This window comes from Acomys minous (genome assembly GCF_964271855.1).
Source record: "Acomys minous genome assembly, chromosome: 17".
NCBI lineage: Eukaryota > Metazoa > Chordata > Mammalia > Rodentia > Muridae > Acomys > Acomys minous.
This window is the reverse complement of record NC_140500.1, coordinates 72,948,334-72,968,034: the sequence shown is the minus strand read 5'-3', so window position 1 is coordinate 72,968,034 and position 19,701 is coordinate 72,948,334. Positions and strand designations below refer to the sequence as shown.

The 19,701-nt window shown below is 39.3% G+C and overlaps 2 gene segments (V, D, J or C); one reads left to right on the top strand and one right to left on the bottom strand.

The window, feature by feature from the left end:
• The window catches only part of LOC311588791 (Ig kappa chain V-III region MOPC 63-like), a 615,711-nt gene that overhangs the window by 523,815 nt on the left and 72,195 nt on the right, over nt 1-19,701 (top strand).
• LOC311587958 (immunoglobulin kappa variable 4-1-like) lies at nt 6,701-7,428 on the bottom strand. The segment is given in 2 exons: nt 7,348-7,428; nt 6,701-7,164 (listed from the first exon to the last, which is right to left on the bottom strand).

The following is a 19,701-nucleotide window of genomic DNA, read 5'->3' as shown; positions in this document are numbered from 1 at the left end:
TTCTAGCTCCATTCATTTGCCTGCATATTTCAGGATTTTATTGTTTTTAATAAATGAGTAGTATTCCATAGTGTAAATGTACCACAGCTTCTTTATCCATCCAGTGGAAGAGGATGCAGATGATAGGTTGTTCCCAGAGGTCTAGAGGAGGGGAATAAACAAAGGAGGGAGGGAGGGTGTCAATGTGAAGATGATAGGGAGAGGATAATAAATGGGAGGTAAAGTGAATACATTGTAATAAATAAAATATACACTTAAAAAATCTAAACGGTGGAGAGGGTTGCTGCAGAAGCAGATACACCAACCAAGGACCATGGAAAGTGAGGGTCTAGACACTCAGCTCAATTGTAGTATATAGGCAACACAGTCTCATTGTGGATACCACAATATGAGGAGTGTTCCAAACATGGGAATAGCACTGAGACTGGCAGAGATATGAATGTATATGCATAGAGAAGGCTTCATGTTGGTCACAGATTCTCTGTTACTTTTAATTAGAGGCCATTCTTAGAGTTCATGAAGGAAGATTTCCAGATGTCTTACTTCTGCTCATACAATGAACAGAGAGCCAGCCTTAATTGTTCTGTGCATCCCGCACATCTGAAACAATTATAATGTTAGAAGGGTACATTGATTGTGAGAAATTATGTTTTCGTAACAAAAGAACCAGACACTGATACTGAATCAGACCTGACAGCATGCTGCACACTGACATCCTGCATCCTCCTTGTTCCAGCCCCAGACACCTCAGTTCCTGTTATCCATAAGAATTAGACAGCTTCTGATGCCATTTAGTTCAGCATTTCAGTCTGTCCCACACAGAACTACTATTAAGCCTGGAATCTCTCAACATTTAGAAACTGGATCACAGGGAACTGGAGACATGGCTGCTCTTTCAGAGGTCCTGAGTTCAATTCCCAGCAACCACAAGATGGTTCACAACCATCTATAATGAGATCTAGTGCCCTCTTCTGGCAGGCAGAACCCTGCATACATAATAAATAAATCTTAAACAAAAAAAAGAAAAAAGAAACTGGATCACAAATGCAATCCCTTGCTAATTTGACCATTTTCCCCAATTTTGTTGGGCAAGTTCTAAGGTATTATATGGCCCAAATCAGCTTGAAGAAAACTTTAGGGAATGAATTCCCATTTTCTCTAAGGGGGCTGGGTAGGTTTCTGTTTATTCTTGTGGTCTACAGATGTTTATTTTCATTGGGAAGTGGTTATAAGTTATTATTGCTCTTATACAGAAAGAAAACTAGATTGGACTCAGAGACACCTCTCTTTTCCTTTATCTTTCTTTTGTAGGTAAGGAGATAGGAGCTGAAAAGAAAGAAAGAGGCATATAGAAATAAAGAGGGAGGATAGAACAAAAGGTAAATGATTGAACCTACTCCTTAATTCAAGGCTTTAATTGTTACTCACAAGAAGGTTGTTTTTGATTCGTTGGTATAGAATTTTGTATATTGATGCAAATCATGTTCATGTCAAATACTAGTCTAATTTTATCACAATAATATATATCCTAGGTATAACAGATAGACATGATTGTAAAGATATATAAGGTAAAATAGTAAAATAAGGTCTTCAAAAGCCTCAGACCCTACAGAATATGGCATTTAAATATGTTTTTAATATTCTACAGATACTTTGACAATAAGACAAGGTAACTCATGGCAACACCAAGCCAACCTCAACGAAGATGATCAGCATCAAAGAACCTCCTTATGACTGTTGGGAGAAATTATGTCGCAAACCAGCCAATGAGCAAAATGTCCTTGTTTCTGCCACAGAGAATTCTGCCTAAAAATGGGCATGCTTATACACAGGCAGAGGCAATGGCTGAACTCTGCAAAGACAGGGTAAGCAGGTCCCCAATATTCTTGCTTCATGAATATATCTGGCAGAGATATTGGGATAGAAGGTAGAAGATGCTGCTCGAATGTTATAGAGAGATTTTTCTTAGTTCCCACCGCACCCCCAGCACACATGTGCTGGGCTAAAGTCCCTTAAATGAGAGAACATTGACCCTTGAAAAAGAGAGCACATGCATACTGATACCAAGCCAATAACTTAAGAATGATGACATCTTTACTGTGCATTCTGTACCCTGTATTGTTTCATTCCAGTCAATTACTCAAAAATGACAATACTAATACTTTGTACTTTGTATTGGGTATGCCAGATGGCTTCACTGACTCCCTTTGAATCTACTCCATGGGAAATGTAGCCACAAAGCACTCACTGTTTCAAAAATATGTATAAAAATCTAGACTGCTTCCCTGCAAAATACGCTCAGGTTCAAACTGCCCCTGTTTGTTTGTTTGTCACTCGCCAAAATTTTGTCCACCAATGCTTTGAGAACTCCCATTATAAAGGAGCTATACACAACTGAGACTGTCCATGCAGGGAAGAGCCTACAACTCATCGACAGAGGAGACAATTTTTCAAACAGAACAACAACAGCCCAAGTTCTAAGTTCAACAATTAATGAATGGGGCTTCATGAGGCTGAGAAACTTACATAACACACAATACATTGTCCACAGAACAAAAGGACAGCCTACACTCTGGGAAAAGATCTTCTCCAATTCTACATCTGACAAAAGGCTAATATCCAAAATATATAAAGAACTCAAGAAATTAAACACAACCAAACCAAATAACCCAATTAAGAAATGGGATTCAGAGCTAAACAGAGAATTCTCAACAGAGGAATATTGAATGGCTGAGAAACACTTAAAGAAATGCTCAACCTCCTTAGTCATCATGGAAAAGCAAGCCAGAACAACTCTGAGATTCCACCTTACACCCATCAGAATGGCTAAGATCAAAAATTCAAGTGACACCACACACTGGCAAGGACATGGAGAGAGAGGAAAACTACTTCATTGCTGGTGGAAATGCAAACTAGTACAACCACTTTGGAAGTCTATCTGGCACTAACTCAGAAAACTGGGAATAGGGCTCCCTCAAGACCAAGCTATTCCACTCCTTGGAATATACCCACAAGAGGCTCCAACACCCAAAAAGAATATTTGCTCAACCATGTTCATAGCAGCCTTATTCATAATAGCCAGATCATGAAAACAGCCTAAGTGTCCTTCAGTAGAAGAATGGATAAAGAAACTGTGGTACATTTACACAATGGAATACTACTCAGGTATTAAAAACAAGGAATCCTCAAAATTTCTAGACAATTGGATTGAACTAGGAATGATCATAATGAATGAGTTAATATAGAAGCAGAAAGACTCAAATGGTATATACTCACTTATGTCTGCATATTAGCACAAGGGGCATGTCCCACGAAAGCATTCACTTACCAGGAAACTGAGACAGAGGGGAGGACATTCTAGTGAGACTCTAGATGAGAGAAGCATGGGAAACTGGCAAAGTAGAAGGATCCAGAGGGTCCTAGAAACCTACAAGTAGAACATTATGATAGGCAGATTTGGGCTCAGGGGTCCCGCTCAAATTAAGGCAACAGCCAAGGACAATAGAGGAGGTAAACCTTAAACCCCTACCCACATCTAGCCAATGGACAGAACATTCTCCACAGTAGAGTGGAGAGTGGGATATTACTTTCTCACATACTCTGGTGCCTCACCTTTGACCATGTCCCCTGGAGGGGGAGACCTGGTGGCACTCAGAGGAAGGACAGCAGGTTACCAAGAAGAGACTTGATACCCTATGAACATATACAGGGGGAGGTAATCCCCCTCAGGAACAGTCATAGAGGAGGGGAATAAGGGGAAAATGGGAGGGAGGGAAGAATGGGAGGATACAAGGGATGGGATAACCATTGAGATATAACAAGAATAAATTAATAAAGGAGAAAAAATAAACAGAGAAAAAAACAGAAAGCTCCAAATAGTGGCTCTCAGATATTAGAAAGGAGAACTAAAAAAAAAACTGTCTTGGTTCCCACACCCCCAGCACATAGGTGCTGGGCAAAACTCTCTTAAATGAGAGAACATTGACCCTTGACATAGAAAGCACATGTGTACTGATACCAAGCCAATAATTTAAGAATGATGACATCTTTACTTTGCATTCTGTACCCTGTATTGTTTCATCCGAGTCAATAACTCAGAAGTGACAATACTATTACTTTGTACTTTGTACTGAGTATGTCTGATTGCTTCACTGACTCCCTTTGAAACTAGTCCATGGGAAATGTAGCCACAAAACACTCTCTATTTCAAAAATGTGTATAAAAATCGACACTGTTTGCCTGCAAAATACACTCAGATTCAAACTGCCTCTGTGTTTGTTTATGTTAGTCACTTTTCAAATCTCTGTCCACCAATGCTTTGAGAACTCCCATTCTCAAGGTCCTATACCCGACTGAGACAGTCCATGGCAGAGAAAAGCTTTCAACTCATTGACACAGGAGACGATTTCACAAACAGACCACCAACAGCCCAGGCTCTAAGGTCAACAATTACTGAATGGGATCTCATGAGGCTGAGAAGCTTCCGTAACTCACAATACACTGTCAACAGAACAAAGGGACAGCCTACACTCTGGGAAAAGATCTTCACTAACCCTGACAAAGGGATAATATCCAAAATATATAAAGAACTCAAGAAATTAAACACAACCAAACCGAATAACCCAATTAAGAAATGGGGTTCAGAGCTAAACAGAGAATTCTCAACAGAGGAATACAGAATAGCTGGGAAACACGTAAGTAAATGCTCAAAGTTCTTAGCATCAGAGAAACGCAAATCAAATCAACTTTCAGATTCCATCTTACATCCTTCAGGATGGCTAAGATCAAAAACTCAAGTGACAACATATGCTGGCAAGGATGTGGAGAAAGGCGAACACTCCTCCATTGGTGGTGGCAGTGCAAACTTGTACAACCACTTTGGAAATCAATCAGACACTTTCTCAGATAATTTGAAATAGGGCTACCTCAAGACTCGGCTATTTCATTCCTTGGAATATACCTGAAAGATGCTCCAACACACAACAAGGACATTTGCTCAGCTATATTCATAGCAGACTTATTTGTAATAGCCAAAATCTGGAAACAACTTAGAAGTCCCTCAATTGAGGAATGGATAAAGAAACTGAGATACATTTACACTATGCAATATTATTCTGCTATTAAAACAAGGAAATCTTGAAATTTGCATGCAAACAGATGGAGCCAAAATTGATCATCTGGAGTGAGCTAACCAAGACACAGAAAGACACACAAGGTATATAATCAACACGGATGTCTTCTGAGTGTCTTCACTCTGCTGGGAATTGGGACAGATGCTGGGACTCACTATTGAACTCTAGGTGAGAGTAGTATGGAAGAATGGGGAGTTCGAAGGACCCAGAAGTTCCAGGAACCATACAAGAAGACTGTAAAAAAATGGTGGATCTGGACCCAGAGGGACTAGAACAAACTGATGTACCACCCAAGGATAATGCATAAAATAAACATAGACATCCTGTAAGAGCTAGCCAAATGACAGTGCATTTTCCATAGTAGTGGGGAGAGTGGGAACTGCCTCTGACATGAATTCTGGTAGCCCCTTATTTGACAACTTCCCCTTGGTGGAGAGGCTTTGTGGCACTCAGAAGAAGGAGAAGCAGTCTATCCAAATGAGACCAGATTGGCTGTGATCATATGGTGGGAAGGGAGGAGGTCCCTTTCTGTCACAAGTCTAGGGGATATTAACATGGTAAGAGAGGGATGGAGGGCATACAGGAAGATACAAATTAAGGGATAAAAATAGGGATGTAATCTGAATAAATTATTTTTAAAAACAATACAGAAAATAAAACATCCCACAATAACATGAAGCTGCAATGGTAAAAATACTGATTGATGATTTGTCAAGCAGGAGAACCACAGATGGAGGAATTAAAAGATAAAAGGAAAAGTTGGAACCAAGAAAGCTTCCATAAGCTGATGCCTATGTCAAGCAAGTTTATTAAAAAGTATACCATCTTGTATACTATTTGATAAGGTAATAGATCAAGGTAAGAAGAAAGCTAAATCAGATATTGTTAGCAAAGAAACACAAGATTTCTCAGACACAACTGAAGCAGAACTGATAACCATGACATTCAGGAGGAAAAGCCAAGTTCCCAGACACTGAAACTTGAATACCTTCAAGGTGCAGGCCCCATGTCCAGACTGGACCTTGACAAGTGTACCTGTCTACCTTGAGCAAAAATACAGATCAAATGGTCCCTTTTTCCTATCATCAGGGTCTCTGAGAAAGCCTTGGGTTGGTTTGGCTCTCAACATTCCCCTATCTTTTAATTTTTAAGGCCATAAGAGTTACATGTATCTGAACATCTAAGAGACACCAAGATCTAAGATACAAACCTCTATGAGATAGCAAGATCTAAGAGATACCAACATCTAAGACAAACCAAGATCTGGGAGATACCAATATCTAACAGATACTAATTTAACCAAAAGAAGAACTTGAATTGCTATGAATCCAAGAAGAAGGAAAACATCTCAAACCTGAGCAAAGCAAAAGCCAAGTTCCTCCAGTAGGAATATAGGCCAGCTCAGCTCTGCGCCTCAGCCCATGGAGAATCAAGATGAACTTTTGCACTCTAAAATATAAGACAATGAATTTATCGTGTTCAATCCACAGAATTTGAGCATGAGAAAAAATTTAAAGATACAAATGCCTTTACCTCCTTTTGCAATAAAGACTTTCTAATTCAAAGGATCTAAAATGTCAACTGTTCATGAATTTTCTACTGAACTTTTGATCAACGCGTCATGCATGGCAGGTCTCAGGCAAAAAGGAGAAGTGTGAAAGCTCAGCGAAGTGTGTGTTGTAGTCAGCTGATAACATTCTCAAGGAGGTTTGTGTTGTAGTCTGAAGCACTGTGGGAGGATAGCTGTAATACTGCTGACAGTAATAAACTGCCAGGTCTTCTGCCTGCACACTGCTGATGGTGAGAGTGAAGTCTGTTCCAGATCCACTGCCTGTGAAGCGATCAGGGACCCCAGTGTGCCGAGTGGTTGCACCATAGATCAGCAGTTTAGGAGGCTGCCCTGGTGTCTGCTGATACCAGGCTATACCAGTACCCACATTCTGACTGGCCTTGCAGCTCATGGAGACTGTGCCTCCTACAGATGTAGACGTGGATGGGGGAGACTGTGTCATCACAATGTTCCCATCAGCACCTGTAATCAGAAATGGACAATTAACATACACACTTACACACAAAGATTCCTCATACAATTGTTTTCATCTAAAATGTCTTTTCTAAAGGCACTCCCTGCTTATTATTGGCTTCTTATCAAACATAGGTGTTTCTCTACAAACAAATCACTTTATAAGATATCATAAAACATTTAATGTCTCACCAGACACCCAGACCAGCAGGAATAAGAAGACTTGGGTCTTTGACTCCATCTTGATGCCCCTGCCTGTCTGCTGCATTTCAGTCCTCACTACAAAGCCCTGGTTTATAAGACATGGGCATCTTCACTGACATTATGAAGCTATGCAAAGCAGTCTGCAAATGAGGAAGTAAATTTCCTGGGCAGAGGCATGTAAGATTATCCAGGTTAAATCAACAATGAAAAGTACCTTCAAAAAGAGTAAGCAATCACTAAGAAGAAAGCCAATGTAGAAGTCCAAGGACCAACGCTGAAGACATGGCTCAGAGGTCCAGAGTTAAATTCACAGAAACAACATGGTGGTCCACAGCTATCTATAATGAGGTCTGGTGACCTCTTCTGGCCTTCAGGTACATATGCAGGTGGAATATTCTAAACCTAATAAATAAATGAATTTTTTTAAAGAAGCTCCAACTTAGGAAGGACCAACTTAGAGTTCCCAAACCACAAATGTTTAGATGCTCTCACAACAGGTTTTCATTTTAAAAAATCAAGGATATTCATAGCAGATATGTTTTATAGAAGTAGTAGTAGATCTACCTTTGATTACAATCATGAAGAAACAATAAGTATCAAGCAACAACAGGAGAAAGAAACAGGGAAAGGAGAATAGAAGTAAAGAAAGAAATAAGGGTAAAGGGAAGAAAAGAAAGAAACAGATGTAGGAGAAGAGGAGAGGGAATTTTGGATTGAGAAGGAAAATATGGAGAGGAGAAAAGGAAAGAAAAAGATAAAGAAATATTTAAAAAGAAAGGTTTGGCATGCAGAGTCAGCTCAGTGGTTAAGACTACTTGCTTCTCTTGTAAAGCACTCATGATGATTCTCAGCCATCTATAATCCCAACTGTGGCACACAAATGGTATACATACATACATACATACATACATACATACATACATACAATTTGATATATGAACCCTGAGCTTTTGCTCCTGCTAGTGTGTATACTGCCTCCTGCCTACATTCTGATATCATGGATTCTAAATCTCTAAAAGCTCAGATGAATCCTTTCTCTATAACTTGCCTCCATCATGGTGTTTATCACAACAATAGAAAAGTAACTAATAAAAAGGGAAAATCAACCAAAAAGATTGGACACACAAAATATGAACTACTGTATGTGATCTATAATAGTGTCATGTCCTCTTGTATTCATAGGCAACAAAACCAAATGATCAATTTGCTCTTATGAAATACGTAAAAGTAATGAATAGATTGTTTACATGGAGCCTTAGGTTTCACCGTTATCAATGTTAAATTACTCATAAATATGAGATGAGAACTTGGCAGCAGAGTCTGTAAAGAGGAAAACCATGCTTCTTCAATATGGAGTAAGGTCTCTGGGTCTCCAAAACTGAGAGCAGATAAGAATTCAGAATTATATGCAACCCATGAGGAAGAGGCAGGAGTAGAATTGTGGCTTTAAAAAACTCTATTACATGTACTCTATCATTTGTAAATCTCAGATTTTAAACATAATTATATAAAAATAAACACCATTTTACTGAGTGTGTAAAGGAGAACTAGGAAGGGGAGGAAACCAGTGACAAATAAACATGGAACAGAAAGAAATAAGAGGGTAAAAGTTGTCTGTCTTATGGTCACTGTCAAGCCATGGTCCCACATACATCAATAAGTAAGGTATGTCCTTCACCCAAAAAAGAATAAAGAAACTATGATCCATTTACATAGTGGGATACTATTCAGCTATCAAGAACAAGGAAATCTTGAAATTTGAAGGCAAATGGATAAAACTAGAGACAATCATCCTTAGTGAGGTAACCCAGACCCAGAAAGACACACATGGTATATACTCACTCAGAAATGGATGTTAGTCACTTAATATGGGATAACTACATTACTATACAGAGACTGTTGCACCAACCAAAGACCATGTATGATGTGAACCTAGATCTTCTGCTCAGATGTAGTAGATAGCACAGTCTCCTGTGTGTCCCACAATATGGGGAGTAGTTAATACTTGTGACATGGGCTTTGGCTTCCCAATGTTGATCATTTACTCCCTGACAGGGTGGCCATGCCAGGCCAAAAAGGAAGATTACACAGATAGTATAGATAAAAATTGATAGGCTAAGGACAGATGATGGGAAAGGAAAGGACTAGAGGTGGGAAGGAGAACAGATGAGAGAGGGGGAGAGGGAATAAGGGAAGGAGGGTGGGATACGCAGGTGATAAAGGAGGGGGCTATATCTGGATGTAGGGGATTCAAACTGCACAACAAGCAGGTCGCTTATATTGCTAATCCCACTACATGGGAATAGTTCTGAGACTGGCTGCCACATCAATGTCTATGCATAGATAAGGCTTCCTGTTGGTCACAGAATCACTGTGACTTAGTAGATACCATTCTTCATATGTCATGAATGAGGGTTTGCAAATGACTTTCTTCTGCCCATACAAAAAGCAGAGATCCAGCTTTAATTGTTCTGTGCATCCCACACACCTCACACATTTATAAGTCTAGGACTATATAATGCTTGTAAGAAATTATGTTTTCAGAACAAAAGAACCAAACCCTGACTCTGGATGAGACCTGACAGGATTCGTTCTTCTCAGCATGCCAGGTGCTGACATCATGCATCCTTCAGGTTTCAGACCCAAGTTCTTCAGTTGCTGTTACTCATCAGAACATGACAGATTGCAGGACAACGTCAAAGAAAACTTCCAATACAAATTGGTCCAGCATTGTAGACTGTCCCACACAGAACTCCTATTAAGCCTGGAATTTCTCAACATGTAGAAACTAAACCACAAATGCAATTCCTTGCTTGTTTAACCATTTTCCACAATTTTATTTGGACCGCTACAAAGGTATTATTTGCAGCAAATCAGCCAGACAGAAGAAACCTTAAGAAAACAATGCCCCATTTCCCTTATGGGAGGTTGGGTAGGTTTTTGGTTGCTCTCTTGGCATGTAAAGGGTTATTTTCAATGGGAGTTAGTTATAAGTTATTGTTGGTCTTATTTAGAGAGAAAACAATGTTACACCCAATGATGTATATCTTTTCCTTTATCTTTCTTTCTTAGGAATGGAGATAGAGTTTGAAAAGGAAGAAGGGGGAATATAGAAATATATAGGGATGATAGGACAAAAAGTACATTATTGAATGTACTCCTCCACTTCCGGACTTAAATGTTACTCACCAATAAGGTTATTTTTAATTCATTGCTATAGAATTTTCTATATTGATGCAAAATAAGTTTAGAATTGGTATAGAATTCAAGTTATTCTTCACATACTTTTGTATTTCTACACAGATATGAGGTATCATATCCACATAACTCAATTAAAAAATAAGGTTCACTTCCAATATTTTGAAAGTGCTCTTGCAGGTTGTTCCAGATAATTAAATGATACAAGTGATCAAATCATGGTCATGTCATGTACTAGTCTATTTTAATCACAAGAATATACAGCCTAAATTTAACACATTGATATGACTCTAAAGGTAAAGTAAAATACTTAGATAAGGTCTTCAAAAACCTCAGGTAGCTACAGAATATGCCATTTGAAAGGGTTTTTATTATTTTTGTCAGTTTTTATTGTTTTTAAGAATCTTTTACAAGACAGGTTAACTCCTGGTAACACCCAGCCTACCTCAAAGATGGTGAAGATAAAAGAACGTCCTTATGAAGATGGCTTCAGATGTGTCAAACAAGCCACTGAGCAACATGTCCTTATTTCTTCCACAGACATAATTCTGCCTAAAAATGGACAAGCTTGGAAGCAGGCAAAGTAGATGGCCACACCCTACCAAGACAGGGTAAGCTAGTCCTCAATAGGTCCTGCCTCACAGACTGCCAAAATCTGCCAACAGAGTAGGCAGGTCCTCCATAGATCCTGACTCACAAATATTCCTTTAAGATGCATTAGATCAGAAAGTTGAAGGTGAAGCTGCAATGTTATAGAGTGTTGAGTGACTGTTCTGGTAGTAAACTGTCTTTGTAGGTTGGTTGTTTTTTGGTTTTTTTTTTTTCATTTTGAAGCTGTTAACCTGCACTTCCTGTTTACTCAGGTAATTTATTTTATTTCTCAAGTCTCTGAAGGGGTTGAAATCCAGATAATTTAGTTTTACAATTAAGCTTAGTTGTTTTGGATTAAAGATGTTTTTAGGTCTAGATAGATGTTTTAATTTGATAATGATGAGATAAGATAGATATTGATCTACATTGAGAAATTTAGACTCACCAAGATAGGAAAGATGTTTTCATCAAGGCTGCCAAATACAAATAGCTAAAACATGATGAATTCCTAATGGTTTCATGGTTCTTCTTGCTGTATGAGGTATATTGCATTTATATGTAATAATATAAATGTATAACTAAAAAATAAATATAAAAGAAAATTAATAATAAAAAACAAAAAGAAGACTTTAAAATCAGTAGCTATAATAGAGCATCTCTTAAGTGATAAAGAAGTGGGGGAATGACAGGCTGTAAAGGGAAAAGAAAGAAAATGCCATATAGCGACACCACATGCTGGCAAGGATGTGGAGAAAGAGGAACACTCCTTCATTGCTGGTGGGAATGCAGACTACTGCAGCCACTTTGGAAATCTGTCTGGCGCATTCTCAAAAAACTGGGAATGGGGCTTCCTCAAGAACCAGCTATTCCACCCCTTGGAATATACCCAGAAAATGCTCCAGCATAAAACAGGGACATATGCACAACCATGTTCATAGCTGCCTTATCCATAATAGCCAGGACATGGAAACAGCCTAAATGCCCCTCAGTAGAAAAATGGATAAAGAAACTGTGGTACATTTTCATTATGGAATACCACTCAGCTATTAAAAACAAAGAATTTCTGAAATTTGTGGACAAATGGATTGAACTAGAAATGATCATAATCAGTGAGCTGTCCCAGAAGCAGAGAGACTCAAATAGTATACACTCACTTATATCTGGACACTAGGCCAAGGGGCATGTCTCATGAAAGTCTTCACTTACTAGGAAAGTGGGATAGAGGTGAGAACATCCTAAGGTGAGAGAAATATAGGAGACAGGGAAATAGATGGATCCAGAGGGTCCTGGAATCCTACAAGAACACTATGATGGGCAGATCTGGGCCAAGGGGTTCTGCTCGATCTATGGCACCAACCAAAAACAATATGTGCAGTCATCATCAAACCCCTACCCAGACCTAGCCAAGGGACAGAATATTCTCCACAGTTCGGTAGAGACTGGGGACTGACTTTCACTCGAAGTCTGGTGCCCCATATTTGGCCATGTTCCCTTGATGGAGAGGCCCGATGGCACTCGGACAAAGGACAGCAGACTACCAAGAAGAAACGTGACTCCATAGCATCATATTCAAGGGGAAGAGGTCCCCATTAGTCACAGTCATAGGAAAGAGGAATGGGGTAACAGTAGAAGAGAGGGAGGAATGGGAGGATGCATGGGATGGGATAGCAATTTAGATGTAGTATGAATGATTTTATTTTTCAATAAAAATTTTTTTAGAAAACACAATGCCTTATAGACTCACGCACAAGCTACCCTTACAGAGGCATTTCTTCAATTTAGGTTAGCTCTTCTTGGATAACTATAGCTAATATCATTTTGACATAAAATTTAATCACTATGGGATACAAATTTGATTTATACATCATAATCTTCAAGGCCTTGTATTGGCACTATGCCAATAGGGTCAGTTTTTCCAACAAGGACAAGAGCTAAGGAGGAGGGTAAGTAGATTGGTGGCCTCTGAGGTTCTACTGCTACCTGTGCATGTTCCATCCTTATGCAAATACATAGATACTTGGGTTTAGACAGGTGACTGCGCATCAGTTTCACTGTTTGCTTGTTCATTGTCTATGAAAATTTTAAGTATATATTTCTGCCTAAATCATATGTGATTTTTTACATAACATAATTAGTCATAATTACTGTAAGGACTTTCTGCTATACAAAATAACTCATACACAAATAAATTTTATACGTAGTAGTTAATTATGTGTAATATCAGAAACCCAATGAAGAAAAATGAAGTCATTACAGCAATGTAAAGATTGCCTATATATAAAATGTGGATGGTTAATATAAAATGAACATTCTTAAACTGTTTCCAAACTACTTACTTTGCTAATGAACAGAGCTATAAAAATGAGAATATTTTGTTTCAAATCACCTTTAAATCATGCCTCCAAAATAGGTAAAATTGGTGGAAAATAATTATTTAATCTTGACCTATAAAAGATTAAAGGACACATTAGCCCCCTGAATGCTCTCCTGGACTCTCAAGACTACTTGAATAAAGCAAGGCCCACTGATCCTTAGACAGAGAAGAGAGTGTTTAATGACAAAGCTGTATATAGAGAGAAAGGCTGTTGTATCAGATGCAGTCTGATAGGCTGAGCTCTAAAGGGTGTTTGCATTTTAGGCTTATGTACTGAGGAGACTACAACTGTGTTCACAGAAATGACCTATCACATCTTGAGTATGAATGCTGATGGTGGTGAGGGTGAGCTCTATCCTCGACCTACTCCCACTTAAGGAGTCAAAATGTGTGGTAGGTACCCAGATGAAAAAATGAGTAGCCTCTCTCTGCTTTTGTTGGTATCATGATAAGTAACTTGCTTTGAGAGCTCTGTGTAGATACCACCGACTATGCAGCTGATGGCAAACCTCTGTACTGTAGACATGGCCAGGTTTCTCCTGTTCAACAAGTTTCCTCCACAACTGCTCCACTCCTTTCTAGTCTCCTTCAGAAGAAGCCTACAGTTCATAGCACCTCCTAGAGGTAACCACTGGAAATAATGTTACCTTCAAGCTATGTTAGAGCATGCTTTAACTTATGCATACAACCCAAAGTATATGTAAAATTCCACAATTTGTAGTACATAGGCTGTGCTGAAAGATAAAATCACTTCAATTTTCATTAAGTTTTATTGGCATGATAGCTAGTGATGGTGAATCATGTGATTTTAAAACAATGTTTTGAGTAACATTCCTATCTTGCTAGGATATTTCCACAAATCCATGATTGTACTTAACTTGCCATATGTTGTGGTTTTAAGAGGCACACCTCTGCCCAGCTTGGTGATAGATGTCTATAATGGGAGCAATTGGGAGGCTGACACAGGAGGAGCTGTATCTGAGATGTTGCAGACATCCTGGGCATTCGTGGTGATGCATTAAAGTGCAGAGGATAAAGTACCCCATTAAAGAAGGGGAGGAAGCAGAAATTCTATTTAAAAAAATATATATCACACCTTAGGTCTAATTTATGGACCCTAATAGTTGATTATATATATATATATATATATATATATATATATATATATATATATATATATATATATATATATATATGAGAGAGTGGGGGTAAAGAGCAAAGTAGATGCAAAAATAGAGAAGGAATGAACTAAGTAGGATGTAGAAAAGAGAAAACGGTAAATAAAGGTCAGATGAGTAAATATTTTTCAAAACATGTCCTATATTAGAAATAAATTCAAGTACTTTTCTGACAATTTTTTCGTTGCAGGAAAAACTATATCAAAAAGTGATGGAAGACAATAGTCACAAAGCTGAAAATTAGGAGTGCACTGAGATCCAGAAAACAAAAAGAATATAGCATCTTCCCGTGTCTTCACATACAAATACAGGGACTGGAGTGATGTCTCAGCAGGTAAAAGTACCGATTGCTCTTCCTGAACCTAGTATGAATTCCTGGTATATAAATAGCAATTCAATACTAATTGTAAGGCCAGTTCTAGGAGACTCAATGCCTTCTTCTGGCTTCCATAGACACTGTATGTATATGGTGCAAGACACGCATACAGGCAGAATATCTAGGCACATAAAGATTAACTAATTAATTAATCTTAAAGCCTTAACATAGAATTGTATGCTGCCAACATTTTAACTTCAGGCCATTGAGCCTTATGTTGGATTTCTATATTCCAGAACTACTAAATAGTGAATCTCTTTTGTTCAAGCCAGAGATTCTGGGAAATTGTTACAAAAAAATAACAATTTGAACAGAGAAATTATCCTCATTCTGCTCCATTAATCTTGAAGGCACTGCGCTTATTAATTCCTTGTAGGGCACACTGGCTATCAGGCAGATAATGGAAGAGTTCATGCCTGTGTGGTACTGTCTGGCCATTCTTAGAGAGATTTTTGTTAAAGAGTGAAGCACTATGGGAAGAGACTTGTAATGTTATACACAGCAATAATCCTCCAGATCTTGAACATACACAGTGGTGGTGGTGATGGTGAGGGTAAAATCTGTCCCAGATCCGCTGCCAGTGAACTGAACAGGGACTCCAGATACCCATGTATATGTCCAGGAGGTAAGCAGTTTAGGAGGCTGCCCTGGTTTGTGCAGATGCTGGGCAGGTGGTTCGTCCAGATGTAGCTGCCAAACAGACTCTGGCTGGACTTACACTTGATGGAAAGTCACTCTCCACCTGGCACATCTAAGAAAAATAGAAACTGAGTCATCATGATGTCCCCATTGGCACATGCAGTTAGGAAGAGAAGACATATAAACAAACATACATACAAACATACACGTACATACACATTCAGGATTTCACGACACAAACACTGATCTTTAAGGTTTCTTTTCTAAACTGACTGTGGTGGTACACATATTTTGCCCCAAATCATAGATGCAGGAGTATTTCTTTGAGATTGAGACCAGCCTGGTTTGCTGAATGAGTTCCAAATAAACAGGACTATCCGGAAAAATTGTGTCTCAGGAAAAACTCTTTCCTTTTGTCTGTATATTTCTGTAAAAATTCCTCTTTGCTACACATGGAAACTGTTTTTTAAAAAGCCACAACGAATCAAAATTCAGAACCTGGGAGCACAATCACAATAGATACATCATTCAAATAGTCCCCATAAATTCACATAGAACATTGTGGAAAAGGAGGAGGAGCAGTATAGGAGCCAGAGGATTAGGGGTTTACTGTGAGAATTTGGGTGCAATTAATGTCAGAAGCCATAAACATGAATTCTCAGCAATATAAGGAAATCCATCAATGTAACACATCACATATACAAACTGAAACAAAAAAATAAAAATACATGATCATCTCCTCAGATGCTAAAAAAGCCTTTGAGAAAATCCAAACCTATTCATGTTAAAAGTTTCCTCATACAGGCTTTTCCCTCCTCCCTTGGAAGCCCCACCTTCCCCTTTCTGTCCTTCTGTGCAGCAGATTGGCTAAACAGCGATTTATTGACAACTGCTATATCCACTCAAGACATTCTTCCACTACTTCACTATTCCCTCTTTTAATCTATGAAGCATCCAGCCTAGAATCTGGGGTGCCTGCCAGGTTCAGTGGCAATGGGTCAGAGACAGACTTCACACTCAACATCCATCCTGTGGAGGCTGATGATGCTGCAAGTCATTACTGTCAGCAGAGTTGGGATGATCCTCCCACGGTGCTCCAGGATTAAACAAAAACATTCTGGGCAGCTGTTCACTGAGGCCTAGTCTCTCAGTTCTCTTAGATAATATTTCCACTTGGTGTGTGCAATTAAGAGAAATTAAGTTGTTCCTGAAATAACTTAGATTGTTTACATGCTACATCCATAACGCACACCCCCAAATCATACTTCACAAAGACTAGAGGATAAACATTCAATAAAATAGAACTCAAATAAAAGCCAGGTGGTGTTGCCAGAGTCAGAGACAGGAGGCTCTCTGTGAGTTCAAGGCCACCCTGTCTATAGAATGAGCTACAGAACATCCAAGAATACATAGAGAAGCCCTGTCTTGAAAAAATAAAAATAAAAAATAAGCATTTAGAATAGGCTGAATGGCTGCTTTCAGAGACACATGATGTTCTAGTAAACTATCTGCTGACACCAACTCCCACTGGGTGAAGCCGGAGCAGGTGCCCTTTGAGCAGCAGCACACACTCTGCTGAGCTGATTTGCATATTGAGCCATTATATAACAGTCCAGGCTCCTTTAAGAGCAGCTGCCAGGCGCCTAAGAAGCATCCTCTCTTCTAACTCTCAGAGATGTAGTCAAACACACTCTTGCTATGGATGCTGCTGATGGGGGTTCCAGGTGAGAAGGTGCAGAGAAGTGTTGGGAGCATCTTCTGTGGCCATCACACTTTTTCGTACATCTGGGCTCTTGATCGTTATAATTAAGGCATTTGTAATTGATTTTGTTTCTCATTCACTTTGATTTTTCTAGATTCTCAGAGGGATGTCCACAAATATTCTTAAAATTTGTAAATGAAAAGGTCCTCTGCTGGGAAGGTTTTTATACATATATGATTCTGCTCTCTGTGTTTGTCATTCCAGGTACCATTGGTGACATTGTGCTGACCCAGTCTCCAGCTTCTTTGGCTGTGTCTCTAGGGCAGAGGGCATCCATCTCCTGCAGAGCCAGTGAAAGTGTCAGTGGTTGAAGTAAAAGTTATACGCACTGCTACCAACAGAAACCAGGACAGCCTCCCAAAATCGAACTATTTAGCATCCAACCTAGAATCTGGAGTCCCTGCCAGGTTCAGTGCCAGTGGGTGTGGGACAGACTTCACACTCAAAAGCCATCCTGTGGAGACTGATGATGCTGCAACTGTCAGCAGTTTTGGAAGTCTCCTTCCACAGTGCTCCAGAGTTAAACAAAAACCTTCTGGGCTGCTGCTCACTGAGACCTAGTCTCTCAGTTGTCTTACTCTTTGACATCTCATCTACAGATCTCTAAGCTTATTTGGGAAAATATCTTAAATGATGAAACAAGCTTTTATAAAGTGACTTTTATAATTTTATGATTTACCATAAAAATTTCCACATTTATGGTTACTTATTAATTATTATTTGTTTAAATTTTATTAACACACTTTTCTTTGTGTGAATTGTCCTTCTTCTCCCCTATCTCCAAGACCACATATTTGCATATTCCCTCTCGCCCTCAGTATTCCTCCTTTACCCATCTTATTACTTAGAGTTCCTTTTTTTTAATTCTGAAAATAGAGAAAGACAATGGAAACAAATTACATCACTTAAACAAAGACATTTGTGCATGAGTGTGTGTGTGTGTGTGTGTGTGTGTGTGTGTGTGTGTGTGTTGTGAAACAACAATGTGCAGACATTAGTTCTTTCTTTCCATCATGTGTGGTCTGGAAATCAAGCTCGGGCTGTCAGTATTTGCTGTTATCACCTTTCCTGCTACCAGCTGAAGAATCTTTCCAGTCTGATGTACAATTTCTTTCCCTTTAGTTCTTTATTTTCATTTTAAATTGTGTGCTTAGGGAGGGGTGAATGAGGGAGTGCCCTTAGCAGTCAGAGGAGTGTATCAGACTCCAGGAGCTGGATACAAAGAAGGTTTTAACCTAGTTGATATGGGTACAGGAAGCCAAACTGCAAGAGAAATGAGTGCTCTTCACCAATAAGCCATTTATTCTCTCATGATCTGCCATTTATAAAGGGATTTTTAGATTTTTTTAACCCATTTTCTCTAGACTAATAAAAAAAATTAATTGTGTCCTGGACTGGTGGTCAATCAGTCTCACAGTTCCAGGCTGCGCAATAATAATCTAACTTGCCACTGCACTTGTGGCACCGAGCTCTATTGCGGTGGGGTCTGGGGCAGACACAAAAATCAGTTTTTTGCATCAGAGTTCATTGGAGAGAATTACTGCAACCGGGCCCAGATGTTCGGCGTACTGAATCAAGGGACAGAGAGGCCCCAACAGGAGCAGAAACCCCGAATTGAGGTGCAAAAGGAGCAGGCTTTTCAGGCAGGTCTCTCTCAGGGGCAGAATGGGCTGTAAGTTGAAATCCCAAACCCCAAGGTAGTCCAGCGCCGAGTGCCATTTTATATTAATCAGGGGTCAATGTGTCAGGATACCAAAGAACAGGTGAAATCCGAGAGGAAGACCAGACAGGATTACCCCTCCATGTCGGGCGATGGGTTAACTTGTCAAAGAAGACTTTTGGTGAGCCATCGAGGACCATTTTCCTCAGTATCAAAAATGCAAACTGACCCTCGGTCCCAAATGAGGATTGGGTCAGGGCCCTTCTATTGACCCGTCAAGGGATCTTTCCAGCAGGCCAGAGCATGAGCAAGTTGAGAGCCAGCGTGCCATAAATGGTCGGCAGCTGATTTGCTATTTAGGTCGAGAGTAAGGAAATTGAAGACAAAGAGTGCATGTGAGAGCCAATTATGGGGCATAGGCATAGGGTAGAGAGTTGGGGAATGGGCCTTCACTTTATGGAAGGTGTTTTTAAGTGTTTGATGTGTCCACTCGACAATGACTTGACCCTGGTGATTATAAGGAATGTCTGTAATATGTTTGATGTCAAGAGAGGCACAAAAGGC